The 15,989-nt window shown below is 40.8% G+C and overlaps 1 pseudogene; it reads left to right on the top strand.

The window, feature by feature from the left end:
- Nucleotides 1-9,995: 9,995 nt before the first annotated feature.
- On the top strand, nt 9,996-11,246 carry LOC116545896 (annotated as a pseudogene).
- Nucleotides 11,247-15,989: the final 4,743 nt, after the last annotated feature.

The following is a 15,989-nucleotide window of genomic DNA, read 5'->3' on the forward strand; positions in this document are numbered from 1 at the left end:
ATCTAAATAGCAGCTGACCTCAAGTTATAACTAAACTAAGATTTCTAAACAAAACTAAGCTTTTCCGAAACATAAATGGAATCAACATTTGAAGACACTGGTAAAATTATTCGTTTTGTTTACCTTTGTATCACTAGTCCAGTCATTGGGATAATAAATAGGTGTCAAATGAATGAATGAAAGCCTTAGTTTAATTTTTTAAGACAGAAACTATCAATACTATCAATATTTATTTCTTTGGCATAAAAGGTGTGGGAGTCTATTTTCAAATACATGTAGGAATCAATGAGTTAAGTAAAGTGAAACAGATTTCTTTACTGCACAAATTCTCAGAGCCTTTAATATGTTAAGCTGTATTTTAAGTCACCAGGCCAGGGAGATGACACATGCATAATTCCCTGAACTTATTTAACCACTAAACTCATTTTTCCCCCGTGAAACATTTCAAAATCTCAAAGAATTTTGAGACATTCTAACTCCAAAGACTGACTAAAAATTGAAAAGCATAAATAATAGCAAAATTGAATTGCTATAGGAGATTCCAAGGGGTGGATGTAGGTAATATAAGAGAGGAGAAATGGAAGCATAATGATTTGGGATTCCACATTAACTGACTGTGGCTACTGGTAAAAATTAGACATATTAACACAAGATGAAAAGCACTGTAAGGGGTCTGGTGTAGTTCCCACAATGATGACATGCCATTGCTGAAAGAATTGATCTTCTCCATCTTTGGATTCCATAACCACTATTAACCTTAGACCTGAGCAACTAGGGTCCTCACCTAGGCCCCTCTAAAGTTTAGAAGGCCCTTCACATGAGGTAAAAAACCACAGGACCAAGGGGGCCATATCCACTCAAAGCCCACATCTCCCCTTCGAGGTCAAGGTCTGGATCTCTGGACCCTGAGATTCCCTGCCCAACATTCCCAAGCCACTTCCAGTACCTATGCAGTTCTGTCCTTTGGGTCCATTATTCTGAGAGCAAACTGTGCTACAGGGTGGCTGGTGGGTGGGGTGATAGGAGTGATGGAATTTAGTCACATGGTCTAGAATAGCCACCAAAGGCTCCTAGTGGTTCAGGACAGAGCCAGAGGTGGAAAGAAAAGGAGATTAGGGGCTGCATGGCTTGGGCAGTGGGGTTCTACTGATCTTGCCTCAAGCTCTGCAAATATTAAGGGCAGGCCTGCCCTTGGGAATACAATCTTCCTGTTCAATGAGCCCACGTGGGAAGTAAATGGCAATGCTGCAAAAACTGTTACTTATTCCAGTACAATTACTTGTGACTTCCTCATCCTTTGCACAATTATGAATTGTCAGATAACAGTGGCATTTCCCAGATTTATCTCCAGCATCTCATTGCATTTCCGAACCTCATACTTTGCAAGTATGTACAATGGATGCACTCATGTACATGGCTATTTTAATTATATGTAACACAACCAGGAAGAAATTTTCGATCGCTTGATCCAAGATGGCCGTTTAGGAACAGCTCAGGATTGAAGCTCCCAGTGAAAGCGCAGAGGGTGAGTGGACGCCGCATTTTTATTGCCCACAGACTAGGAAATTCCCAGGCGGAGGAACTCCACAGGTCACCAGCACAGCTGTTTCGGCCAGCCCGGCTGTGCTGGCCGGCGCCGCTGCTTTGCCCCGCGTGGTTGCTTTGTCGGCGCCCCGGAGCCGCGGTTCTCCATACAAAATACACCGGTCTGGGTGCCCTTTTGGCTGGCGATTGGAGCCACGGGAAGTCGCCCATTCATCTGTTTAAAAAGGGGACTGAGCAGGGAGCCAGGACAGTAGATTCCAGGGAAAAAAAAAAAAAAAAAAAGCACCACAAACCTCAGTGCCACTGTTTAAGCCAGCGCAGTGAGTGGCCGCAGGGGAAAACAAACAGACCCCGGCGCCTCTTCAACAGGCGACTGGAACACAAACTTAAAAAAGGCTCTGAGGCAGGGAGCCAGGCGATCAGGCTCAGCTGGTCCCACCCCCACAAAAGAACAGCAGTCAGAAACTCTGGATAGAGACTTTCACAGCAAGTGCAGCTGAACCCGGGACGGTCCAGCTGTGTGGGGGAGGGGCGTCCGCCATTACCCAAGCAGCCCTCCACGACGGAGGTAGTCGGCCAATGCTGAGGCAGCCCGCCGTTGCCAAGGCAACCCGCCATTGCTGAGGCAGCCCGCCATTGCCAAGGCAACCCGCCACAGCAGAGAGACTCCGCCTCAACAGAGGCGGGCCACCGTCGCCAAAGCAGTTCTAACTACACCCATGTAAACAGGACTGCAAGGAAGTTCACTCGGCAGCTGGGCAGAGCCCACAGTAGCTCAGCAAAGCCTCTACAGGCCAACAGTGACTAGGCTGACTCCTTGCTGGGCAGGGCAGGTCTGAAGGAAAAAGAAAAGAAGGCAGGAGCATAACGGAAACTCATAAATAAAGCCCTAAATCCCTGGGACAGAGCACCTGGGAACAAAAAGCAGTTTATGAGTTCTGCTGCAGCAGACCTAAACGTACCTGCCCAGCAGCTCTGAATGAACAACGGAGCTCACAGCTCACCATTTGAGCTCCTATAAAGAAGAGACCGTCTCCTCAAGCAGCTCCCTGACCCCTATATATCCAAAGAGACAACTCATAAAGGAGAGATCAGATTGACACTAGGTGGGTATCCTTCTGGGACAAAGATAGCAGAAGAAGAAAACTGGTAACAACCCTTACTGTTCAGCGGCTGCTGCAGGTGAACCCCAGGAAAGCAGGGCCTGGAGTGAACCTAAGCAGACCTACAGCAGAGGGGCCAGACTGTCAGAAGGAAAACCAAGAAACACAAATAACCTCATCATCAACAAACAGAACGTCAATCTGAAAGATTTGAGACCCAATCTGAAAGCCAGCAACTACAAAGTCGACAGGTGGATAAATCCTTAAAGATGGGAAGAAACCAGTGCAAAAAGGATGAAAACACCCGAAACCAGAACACCTCTCCTCCTACAAGGGATCTCAACTCCTCACCAGCAAGGGAACAAGGTTGGAGGGAGAACGAGTATGATGAAATGACAGAATCAGACTTCAGAAGGTGGGTAGTAAGAAACTTCTGTGAACTTAAAGAACATGTTCTAACTAAATGCAAAGAAACTAAGAACCTTGAAAAAAGATTTGACGAAATGCTAACGAGAATGGACAAAACAGAAAGGAATATAAGTGAATTGATGGAGCTCAAAAACGCAACACGAGAACTTCGCGAAGCATGCACAAGTATCAACAGCCAAATTGACCAAGCAGAAGAAAGGATATCAGAGGTCGAAGATCAACTCAATGAAATAAAACGAGAAGGCAAGAATAGAGAAAAAAGGGTAAAAAGGAATGAACAAAATCTCCAAGAAATGTGGGACTATGTGAAAAGACATAATCTACGTTTGATAGGCGTACCTGAATGCGACGAAGAGAATGAATCCAAGCTGGAAAATACTCTTCAGGATATTATCCAGGAAAACGTCCCCAGCCTAGCAAGGCAGGCAAACATTCAAGTCCAGGAAATACAGAGAACACCACAAAGATATTCGTCAAGAAGAGCAACCCCAAGGCACATAATCGTCAGATTCACCAGGGTTGAAATGAAGGAGAAAATACTAAGGGCAGCCAGAGAGAAAGGTTGGGTTACCCACAAAGGGAAGCCCATCGGACTCACAGCAGATCTCTCAGCAGAAACCCTACAAGCCAGAAGAGAGTGGGGGCCAATATTCAACATCCTTAAAGAAAAGAACTTTCAACTCAGAATCTCCTATCCAGCCAAACTAAGCTTCATAAGTGAAGGAAAAATAAAATCCTTTGGGAACATGCAAGTACTCAGAGATTTCGTCACCACCAGGCCAGCTCTACGAGAGCTACTGAAAGAGGCTCTACACATATAAAGGAACAACAAGTACCAGCTCAACTAAAGGGCAAAACAGCCAGCTAGCACCAAAATGGCAGTATCAAATTCGCACATAACAATATTAACCCTAAATGTAAATGGACTAAATGCCCCAATCAAAAGACACAGATTGGCAAATTGGATAAAAAGACAAAACCCATCGGTGTGCTGTATCCAGGAAACCCATCTCACATGCAAGGATACACAAAGGCTCAAAATAAAGGGATGGAGGAAGATTTACCAAGCAAATGGAGAGCAAAAAAAAGCAGGAGTTGCAATTCTCATCTCTGATAAATTAGACTTTAAAGCAACAAAGATCATAAGAGACAAAGAGGGACATTACATAATGGTAAAAGGATCAATGCAACAAGAAGAGCTAACAATCCTAAATACATACGCACCCAATACAGGAGCACCCAGATACATAAGGCAAGTTCTTAATGACTTACAAAGAGACTTACGCTCCCACACAATTATAGTGGGAGACTTTAACACCCCATTGTCAACATTAGACAGATCAACCAGACAGAAAATTAACAAGGATATCCAGGACTTGAACTCAGACCTGGACCAAGCAAACTTAATACACATTTACAAAACTCTCCACCCCAAATCCACAGAATATACATTCTTCTTAGCACCACATCACACCTACTCTAAAATTGACCACATAATTGGGAGTAAATCACTCCTCAGCAAATGCAAAAGAATGGAAATTGTAACAGTCTCTCAGACCACAGTGCAATCAAGTTAGAACTCAGAATTCAAAAACTAACCCAGAACCGCACAGCTTCATGGAAACTGAACAACTTGCTCTTGAATGTTGACTGGATAAACAATGAAGTGAAGACAGAAATAAAGATGTTCTTCGAAACCAACGAGAATGAAGACACAACATACCAGAATCTCTGGGACACATTTAAAGCACTCTGTAGAGGAAAATATATAGCAATAAGTGCCCACATGAGAAGCAAGGAGAGATCAAAAATTGACACCCTATCGTCAAAACTGAAAGAGCTAGAGGAGCAAGATCAAAAAACCTCAAAGTCTAGCAGAAGACAAGAAATAGCTAGGATCAGAGCAGAACTGAAGGAGATAGAGACACAAAAAACCCTTCAAAAAATCAATAAATTCAGGAGCTGGTTTTTTGAAAAGATCAACAAAATGGACAGACCACTAGCCAGATTAATAAAAAAGAAAAGAGAGAATAACCAAATTGATGCAATAAAAAACGATAAAGGGGATATCACTACAGATTCCACAGAAATTCAAACCATCATCAGAGATTATTACAAACAACTCTATGCACATAAACTAATAAACCTGGAAGAAATGGATCAATTCCTGGACACTTGCCTCCTCCCAAGCCTAAACCAGGAAGAAGCCAAAACCCTGAACAGACCCATAACAAGGTCTGAAGTTGAGGCAGCAATTAAGAGCTTACCACCCAAAAAAAGCCCAGGGCCAGACGGGTCCACAGCCGAATTCTACCAGGCATACAAAGAGGAGCTGGTACCATTCCTTCTGAAACTATTCCAAACAATACAAAAAGAGGGAATTCTTCCCAAATCATTTTATGAGACCAACATCATCCTGATTCCAAAACCTGGCAGAGACTCAACAAGAAAAGAAAACTTCAGGCCAATATCCATGATGAACATAGATGAAAAAATCTTCAATAAAATACTGACAAGCCGATTGCAACAGCACATCAAAAAGCTTATCCACCATGATCAAGTAGGCTTCATCCCGGGGATGCACGGCTGGTTCAACATACACAAGTCTATAAATGTAATTCACCACATAAACAGAACCAAAGACAAAAACCACATGATTATCTCAATTGATGCAGAGAAGGCCTTTGACAAAATTCAACAGCACTTTATGCTAAAAACCCTCAATAAGCTAGGTATCGATGGAACGTATCTCAAAATAATAAAAGCTATTTATGACAAACCAACAGCCAATATCATACTGAATGGGCAAAAACTGGAAGCATTCCCCTTGAAATGTGGCACCAGACAAGAATGCCCTCTCTCACCACTGCCATTCAATATAGTATTAGAAGTTCTAGCCAGAGCAATCAGGCAAGAAAAAGAAATAAGGGGCATTCAAATAGGAAAGGAGGAAGTCAAATTGTCTCTATTTGCAGACGACATGATTGTATATCTAGAAGACCCCATCGTCTCAGCGCAAAATCTCCTGAAACTTTGCAAGTTCAGCAAAGTCTCAGGATACAAAATCAATGTGCAAAAATCACATGCATTCCTATACACCAATAACAGACTTAAAGAGAGCCAAATCAAGAACACACTTCCGTTCACAATTGCCACAAAGAGAATAAAATAGCTAGGAATACAACTAACAAGGAACGTAAAGGACCTCTTCAAGGAGAACTACAAGCTACTGCTCAACGAAATAAGAGAGGACACAAACAGATGGAGAAACATTCCATGTTCATGGTTAGGAAGAATCAATGTCGTGAAAATGGCCATACTGCCCAAAGTAATTTACAGATTCAATGCTATCCCCATCAAGCTACCAACGACCTTCTTCGCAGAACTGGAAAAAAACACCTTAAACTTCATATGGAACCTAAAGAGAGCCCGCATAGCCAAGTCAATTCTAAGCAAAAAGAACAAAGTGGGAGGCATCACACTACCAGACTTCAAACTATACTACAAGGCTACAGTAATCAAAACAGCATGGTACTGGTACCAAAACAGAGATATAGACCAATGGAACAGAACAGAGGTCTCGGAGGCAACACAACATATCTACAACCATCTGATCTTTAACAAACCAGACAAAAACAAGCAATGGGGAAAGGATTCCCTGTTCAATAAATGGTGTTGGGAAAGCTGGCTAGCCATGTGCAGAAAGCAGAAACTGGACCCCTTCCTGACACCTTACACTAAAATTAACTCCAGATGGATTAAAGACTTAAACATAAGACCTAATACCATAAAAACCCTAGAAGAAAATCTAGGCAAAACCATTCAGGACATAGGTGTAGGCAAGGACTTCATGACCAAAACACCAAAAGCATTGACAACAAAAGCCAAAATAGACAAATGGGACCTAATCAAACTCCACAGCTTCTGCACAGCAAAAGAAACAGTCATTAGAGTGAATTGGCAACCAACAGAATGGGAAAAAAATTTTGCAGTTTACCCATCTGACAAAGGGCTGATATCCAGAATTTACAAAGAACTAAAACAGATTTACAAGAAAAAAACAAACAAGCCCATTCAAAAGTGGGCAAAGGATATGAACAGACACTTTACAAAAGAAGACACACATGAGGCCAACAAACATATGAAAAAATGCTCATCATCACTGGTCATCAGAGAAATGCAAATCAAAACAACATTGAGATACCATCACACGCCAGTTAGAATGGCAATCATTAAAGAATCTGGAGACAACAGATGCTGGAGAGGATGTGGAGAAATAGGAACACTTTTGCACTGTTGGTGGGAGTGTAAATTAGTTCAACCATTGTGGAAGACAGTGTGGTGAGTCTTCAAGGACCTAGAAATAGAAATTCCATTTGACCCAGCAATCCCATTACTGGGTATATATCCAAAGGATTACAAATCGTTCTACTATAAGGACACATGCACACGAATGTTCATTGCAGCACTGTTTACAATAGCAAAGACCTGGAACCATCCCAAATGCCCATCGACGATAGACTGGATAGGGAAAATGTGGCACATATACACTATAGAATATTATGCAGCCATCAAAAACGATGAGTTTGGGTCCTTTGTAGGGACATGGATGAAGCTGGAAACCATCATTCTCAGCAAACTGACAGAAGAGCAGAAGATCAAACACCGCATGTTCTCACTCATAGGCGGGTGTTGAACAATGAGAACACATGGACACAGGGAGGGGAGCACTACACACTGGGGTCAGCTGGGGGGAAATAGGGGAGGGACGGTGGGGGCTGGGGAGCTGGGGAGAGATAGCAGGGGGAGAAATGCCAGATGTAGGCGATGGGCAGGAAGGCAGCAAATCACACTGCCACGTGTGTACCTACGCAACAATTTTGCATGTTCTTCACATGTACCCCAATACCTAAAATGCAATAAAATAAATAAATGGGAAAAAAAATTTTCAAAGGCTCCTAAATAATCACTGTGTCACAACCGCTCACTTGCATTAATTCACAAAAAAATCATTAAAAAATTAAGCAGACTGTCTCATCCAATAGGCTACATTGTGATAATAGGAAATGCCATGGTCTAGCCAATGGATGACCTTCTTTCAGGTCATATTCAATCTGAAAACTGAAAAATGAAGGTGTTGGGAGGATATGAAGCCAGGAAGTATTGGCAGCATTGAGAAGCAGTAGACAGAGAGGCAGACAGCCACTAAGCCAGGCAAACAGAGAAGCCATTCCTTAACAATAGCTGGCTCAAACTGGCAAAGAACATTAGAGGAAATATCTTAATATAAGTCAGAGCTGGGAGCCTTAACTGCAGATTTAGAAATAGCAGCTCAGTGCTGGGTAAGGACCATGAAGAATGCGAAAAAGAGGATCAACAAATCCTAAATAGAAAGATTTGGACCAAATCTGAACAGAAGCAAGGTTTTCAGACATATCTGGCCAAGAAAAACCACTGTTAAAAATATATATATATATATATATATACACATATATATACATATATATATATATATAGAGAGAGAGAGAGAGAGAGATTAATTTCAGAACTCTGCTGAATATCATTTAAATTTGATATGTGTAAGTTAACTGTAAAGTAAACTATATGCAATTCTTTTTCCATGCCATGGGCTCAATTATTTTCAACCGTTTGCTGTTTTTGTAGATTCCTCCATTAAAGACTTGCCCTCAGATGCCTTTAGCAATAAACTGCTACAGTCAGTGAACTTCAACCAACCATGTCAATAAGGTGGTTGAGCCCTGAATTTTCTGTCACTTGCAGTAGTGTCACAATCATAAGACTTAACCAAATCATCTGTTAAAGTGGTGGTTCTCAAATTGTAGTGAGCATCAAAGTCAACTAGAGGGCTTGTTCCAACAGATTCTTGGAGAATCTTATACAGTGGGAATTAGGAGATTCCAATAATTTGCATTTCTAATAAGTTGCCAGGTGATGCTGATGCTGCTGGTCCATGGACCACCCTTTGAGAACCACTGTATTAAACACTCTAGATCCCCACCTCCAATCCATGGAATCAGAATCACAGACCCAGGATCCTATTTTTAACAAACATTCATGATGATTATTCTGGTCTAAATGTACCACACCTTTTATATGGGCTACATTTCATGTTCTTTCTGTGTTGAGGGCTTCCTCAAACTCTGAACAGAGTCCATTACCTTTATTCTACACAGTATTCTCAAACTCTTGATTATCTAATTTCCCAACTCAGAGCAGGTTCAAAGCTATCTACAATGTGTGGTGTGGAACTTGCTCTTCTTTGTTTGTTTTTTTAAGCTATGAGATTTTTTTTAGTTTGTTTGCAGAAAATGTTTTGCTCTCAGGTGAGGGGGTTTATATAAGTGATTTATTTATTACAGATACAAATTCCAAGTCTAGTTTATTCTAAGCTTTTAAGTTCAACCTACAAATTATATTATTCTATTTATAAATCTAGTAAAGTTTAAGAATATTGCAAATATTTTTGACTGATATTTGGTCCTATTTAACTAAGTGCCTTCTGCATTTTCAACTGCCCATAAAGGGATTAAATAATTTAATTTACTTTTTTTAGTTTATTTTTCTGAGATGAGATTTTGCTATGTTGCCCAGGCTGGTCTCAAACTTCCAGACTCAAGCAATCCTCCTACCTCAGCCCTCTTAATAGCTGGGATTACAGGCATGCACTATCAATGTACTTTTTAAGCCCCTTAAATATCTGACTAACAAAACCTTCCAAGCATTTAATTAATTTCTATGTACATAACAAATTAAAAGTATCATGAATCTTAAAGCTTTCTTAAATGTCCAAACATGTTAATAGCCTTAAAATTATGGGCAAGCAGTCAGACAGGTTATGAGAAATTTATCCAGATATCACTTTAAAATTTTTACAAACTGTGTTAAAAAGGACAGAAAATGGAGAATTTTGTCAAGTTTAAAGTATTTGAACCAAAACATGGAGACTTTCAAGTATCTCAAGATATAAAAATTAAAACTTCTATCCTGGTAAAGGAACCAAGAACCTACAATGGGTAAAGGACACCCTCTTCACTAAATAGTGTTAGAGAAATTGGATATCTACATGCAGAAAAATGGAACTCAATCCCTATCTCTCACCATATACAAAAATCAACTCAGGAGGGATTAAAGACTTTAACATAAGACTGAAACTTTAAAAAATACTAGAAGAAAACAGGGAAAATACCTTAGGACATTAATCTAGGCAAAGATTTCATGGTTAAGACCTCAATAGCACAGGCAACAAAAATAATAACAGACAAATGTAACTACATTAAACTAAAAAGCTTCTGCACAGCAAAGGAAACAACACAGTGAAGTGACAACCTGTTAATGGAAGAAAATATTTGCAAACTATTCATCTGAGAAGGGAGTAATATCTAGAATATACAAAGAGCTGAAACAACTCAACAGTTTAAACACACACACACACACTCTCTCTCTCTCTCCCCCCTCCCCCTCCCCCCATTAAAAAGCGGGCAAAGGACACAGACATTTCTCAAAAGAAGAAACAGTTTGCAGCAGGATAGGGAGTCTTGGGGAAGAGCGGCGTGGGAGCCGGCACCTACCACTGGAGGGCGGTGACGGTGGCCTGAACGACCTAGGGAGGCGAGCGGAGCCGCCACGGTCGAGTTCCCGTCGAAAGTGAGCACAGGGACTAGCAGTCCCGGGCAGGGCGCCGGGGCCTCGCTGTCGGCGCTGAGCCGGGACCTGGGCTTCCTGCGCTCCTGCCACGGGGTGCTGCTGCTGCTGCAGCTGGTGCTGGGGCTGCTGGTGTGGGCCCTGATTGTGGACACCCCGTATCACCTGTATCCGGCCTACGGCTGAGTGATGTTCGTCGCTGTCTTCCTCTGGCTGATCACAGTCGTCTTCTTCATCCTCTACCTGTTTCGGCTGCACAGAAGTTGTATATGGTGCCCTAGCCACTAGTGTTAATGATCTTCTTTACGTCACCGCCTTCATGGCCTGCTTTGCGGCAGTTGACCTGACGTCCCTGAAGGGCACGCAGCCTTATAACCAGCGTGCGGCTGCCTGGTTCTTTGCGTGTTTGGTGATGATCGCCGAGCGAGCGCCTTCTTCAGCTACCAGGCCTGGCAAGGAGTAGGCAGCAATGCGGCCACCAGTCAGATGGCTGGCGGCTATGCCTAAACCAACTGTGCCACGGCTCCCCCCGGGGCTGAAGCTGCCGCTGGGTCGCAGAGCAGGGTCCCCCGCAAGCCCAAAGCTGGAGAGCCCTGCGCGGAGTCAGCCCTACAGGGACTACAGTTGCTCTTCTCTGCCCGCCAGACACAAGCTCTCACAGCGCTAAGAAGCAGGCCCAGGCTGGCAGGCATCTGGGCTTGCAATAGGCCAGCCGCTGAGACCTCCTACCCATCCCTCTTATTCAGTGGAGGGTGACTGGGGGATCTGAGGTTGTCTGTGCCTTGTTTTTAGAGGACTTCAGCGTCCAAGGCTGGGGCCCACCATTCTCACCAGCACTAAATGCACTAGCAAGGACTTCAGACCTGCAGCCCCAGGCCCCGTAGTATAAGCCTAACAAGTAACACGTAGCACGTAGCCCTTTCGTCTTTGTTCCCGGAGAGCTGAACAAGGTCGTGAAACCATTCTCCTTCCTTAAGACACAATTCCGACCCAACTCTCCCTCGAGCCAACCTGTACAAAGCAGGTTATGATTGTTGACAGCATGCTCTTCCCTCCCTGCATGTCGCAAATCAGTTTTAAGTGACTTCTCAATGCTGAAAAAAGCCTGTCCAGGTTTCCTTCCCTTTCCCAAGCCTCTCTCTGTAATACTCCCTTTTGGCAAAGCTCACATCAGTGCGGACTGCCTCTCTGACCCTGCTGACTAGGCACATGGAGCACAAAGGAGGGAGGGAATCAAGACTTTGCCTGGCCAGTTGTCATGTGGTTGGTGGTGACTTTATTTTTGTTTGTTCGTTTTTTATAAAAATAAACCTGAGAGAAATTTTAACAAGAAGACATACAAATGGCCAACCCATATATGAAAAAATGCTCAACATCACTAATCATCAGGAAAGTGCAAATCAAAACTACAGTGAGCTGTCACCTTACTCCAGTTATAATGGCTATTACTAAAAAGACAGAAAAACAACATGCTGGTGAGGATGTGGAGAAAAGGGGAATTCTTTTTTTTTTTTTTTTCGTTTTTTTTTTCCATTTATTTTATTGCATTTTAGGTTTTGGGGTACATGTGAAGAACATGCAAGATTGTTGCATAGGTACACATGTGGCAGTGTGATTTGCTGCCTTCCTCCCCATCACCTACATCTGGCATCTCTCCAAAAAGGGGAATTCTTATACACTATGCAGGAATGTAAACAAGTACAGCCACTATGGAAAACAGTACGGAGATTTCTCCAAAAACTTAAAATATAACTACCAAATCATCCAGCAATCCCACTCCTGGGGGTTTACCCAAAGGGAAGAAGATCTGTATATCAAAGGGATACCTGCACCCCAATGTTTATTGCAGCACTATTCACAATAAAAAAAAGATATGGAATCAACTTAAGTATCCATCAACAGTCAAATAGATAAAGAAAATGTGGAATACCATATGGCCATAAGAAAGAATGAAATCATGTTATTTGCAGCAACATGAATGGAACTGGAGATCACTACGTTAAGTGAAATAAGCCAGTCATTATGTTAAGTGAAATAAGCCAAAAAGACCAATGTTCTCACTCATATGTGGGAGCTAAAAAAGTTTATCTCATGGAGATAGACGGTAGAATGATAGATACCAGAAGCTGGGAAGGGTGGTGGGGATAGGAGGGATGAAGAGAGGCTGGTTAATGGGTACAAATGTACAGTTAAATAGAAGGAATAAGTTCTAATGTTTGATAGCAGAGTAGGGTTACTATACTTAGCAACAATGTATTGTATATTTCAAAATAGCTAAAAGACTTGAAATAATACCAGCACGTAGAAATGATAAATATTTGAGGTGATACCCCAAATACTCTGACTTGATCATTACACATTCTATGTATATAACAAAATATCACGTGTCCCATAAATGTGTACATAAAAATTTTAAAAAACTTTTGTCCCAGGAAGGAGCAGTCTGAAATTGCAGGATTCCATGAGTAGATAGAATAATTTGGTAATAATTAGATTGATTTGGTAATTAGACACAAAGACATGGGGTATGGTCATCCCTTCTTTAAGTTATGTAGTATAAGACACTATGAGTGTAAAAAGGGAGCTTGGCTTGGCAGTCATGATCAAGAGAAAAATTGCCATGTCTGGTTGAAGGTCTAGACTTCACATCCTAGCTGATATCTCTGAATACCACATAGTATCAACCGTTAAAACTTATTTGGGATGAGGTAATGGGGTTATTCACAAACCTCCAAATCTCAGTGGCTTAGCACAATATGAGTTTATTTCTCTCTCATAAAAAGTCCAGTGCAGATTTTCCTGGCCTATGGTTTTCCTCTGAGCAAAGACTTGGAGATCCAAGCTCATTTAGACTTTTGGGGCTGTCATCATCAACACCTGGCCTCTGAGGTTGCTATGGAATGAGAAAAGACAGAGCCTGGACAAAACACACCACCTTTTAATTACCAGATTTTATGTTTTAAATGTTTTACTAATATTTTTAATTATTATAACTGTTATATTTATGGGGTACAATATGATGTTTTGAAACATTATATAATGTGGAATGATTAAATCAAGCTAATATAGCCATCACTTCACTTATTTAACATTTTTTTGTGGTGATACACTTAACATTTATTCTCAGTTATTTTGAAACATACAGTACATCATTATTAACTATAGTCACCCTGCTGTGCAATAGATATCAAAACTTATTCCTCCTAACTGAAACATTGTATCCTTTGATCCTCAACTGCCCATTCTCTCTGCCCGACCCCTCACCTCTGGTAATCATCATTCTACCATCTACTTCTACGAATTTAACGATTTTTAGATTCCACACGAGTGAGATCATGCAGTATTTATGTTTCTAGACACCTAGGTTGATTCTATAACTTAGTTATTATGAGTAATGCTGAAATGAACATGAAAGTACAGATATCCCTCTGACATATTGATTTCAATTCCTTTAAATGCATTCTCAGAAGTGGAATTGCTGCATCATATGGTAGCTATAGTTTAAGTTTTTTGAGGAAACTCCATGGCATTTTCTATAACAGCTATACTAATCTACATTCCCACCAACAGTGTGTTAGGGTTATCTTAACTCCACATTGTTGCCAACACTTATCTTTCATATTTTTGATAAAAGCCATTCTAAAAGGTGTGAGGTGATATCTTATTGTGGTATTAATTTGAAAACGATTAGTGACATTGAACATTTTTTCCTAAACCCGTTGGCCATTTATCTCTCTTCTTTTGATAAATGTCTATTCGGGTCCATGCCCATTTAAAAATTTGGATACTTGTTTTCTTGCTATTGAGTGGTTCTTTACATATTTTGTTTGTTTTGTTTTTAATTTTAATTTTTAATTTGTGTGGGTACATAGTAGGTGTATATATTTATGGGTTACACAAAATATTTTGGCACAGACATGTGATGTATAATAATTACATCAGGGTAAATGGGTTATCCACCACCTCAAGCATTTATCCTTTGTGTTACAAACAATCCAATTATACTCTTTTAGTTATTTTTTAAAGTATAATTTAATTGTTATTACTATTATTATTTTTTTTGCTCACAATTGCATATTTTAAATTTCGGTACATGTTGCAGAAAGGATATTTTTCCTACACAGTTTTAACAATTTCATCTGACCTTTACCCATCTTAGCTATTAGCTGAGAAGAAATTCTTACCCATTTCAGAGAAGAACTGAAATACATGGTTACCAGATACTAGCAAGGGTCATGGGTTTGAAGAACAGGGATTGGGGAGATTTAATGGGTACAAAAAATAGAATCAACAAGACCTAGTATTTTTTTACTATAGTCACTCTGTTGAGCTAGCAAATACTAGGTCTTGTTGATTCTTTCTATTTTTTGTTCCCATTAACTCTCCCCAATCCCTGTTCTTCAAACCCATGACCCTTGCTAGTGTCTGGTAACCATGTTTCTACTTTGTCTCTCCATGAATTCAATTGTTTTAATTTTTAGCTAGTGAAAATAAGTAAGAATAGGTAAAGTTTATCTTTCTGTGCCTGGCTTATTTTCACTTAACGTAATGACCTCCAGTTTCATCCATGTTGTTGCAAATGACAGGATCTCATTCTTTTTATGGATGAGTAGTGTTCTGCTGTGTTTATGTGCCAAATTTTCTGTACCCATTTATCTATTGATGGATGCTTAGATTGCTTCCAACTCTTGGTTATTGTGAATAGTGCTGCAATAAACATGGGAGTGCAGATATCTCTTCAATGTACTGATTTCCTTTCTTTCGGGTATATACCTAGGAGTGGGATTGCTGGATTGTATGGTATCTCTATTTTTAGTTTTTTGAGGGACTTCCAAACAGGTTTCCATACTAGTTATACTAATTAACGTTCCCACTAACAATATGTGAGGATTCCCTTTTCTCCACATCCTCGCCAGCATTTGTTATTGCCTGACTTTTGGATAGGCCATTTTAACTGAGATGAGATGATACCTCATAGTAGTTTTTGATACACAATTCTCTGATGCTCAATGATGTCAAGAACCTTTTCATATACCTGTTTGCCATTTCTATGTCTTTTTTTGAGATATGTCTATTTAGATCTGTTACCCATTGTTAAATTGTATTATTAGTTTTTCCTATAAAGTTGTTTGAGCTCTTTATATATTCTGGTTATTAATCTCTTCTCAGGTGGGTTGTCTCTTAACTTTGTTGATTGTTTCCTTTTCCTTTGCTGCCCAGAAGCTTTTTAACTTAATGTGACCTCATTTG

The sequence above is a fragment of the Sapajus apella genome, unplaced genomic scaffold (assembly GCF_009761245.1).
Source record: "Sapajus apella isolate SASKATOON/1434 unplaced genomic scaffold, GSC_monkey_1.0 scaffold428, whole genome shotgun sequence".
NCBI classification, from domain to species: Eukaryota; Metazoa; Chordata; class Mammalia; order Primates; family Cebidae; genus Sapajus; species Sapajus apella.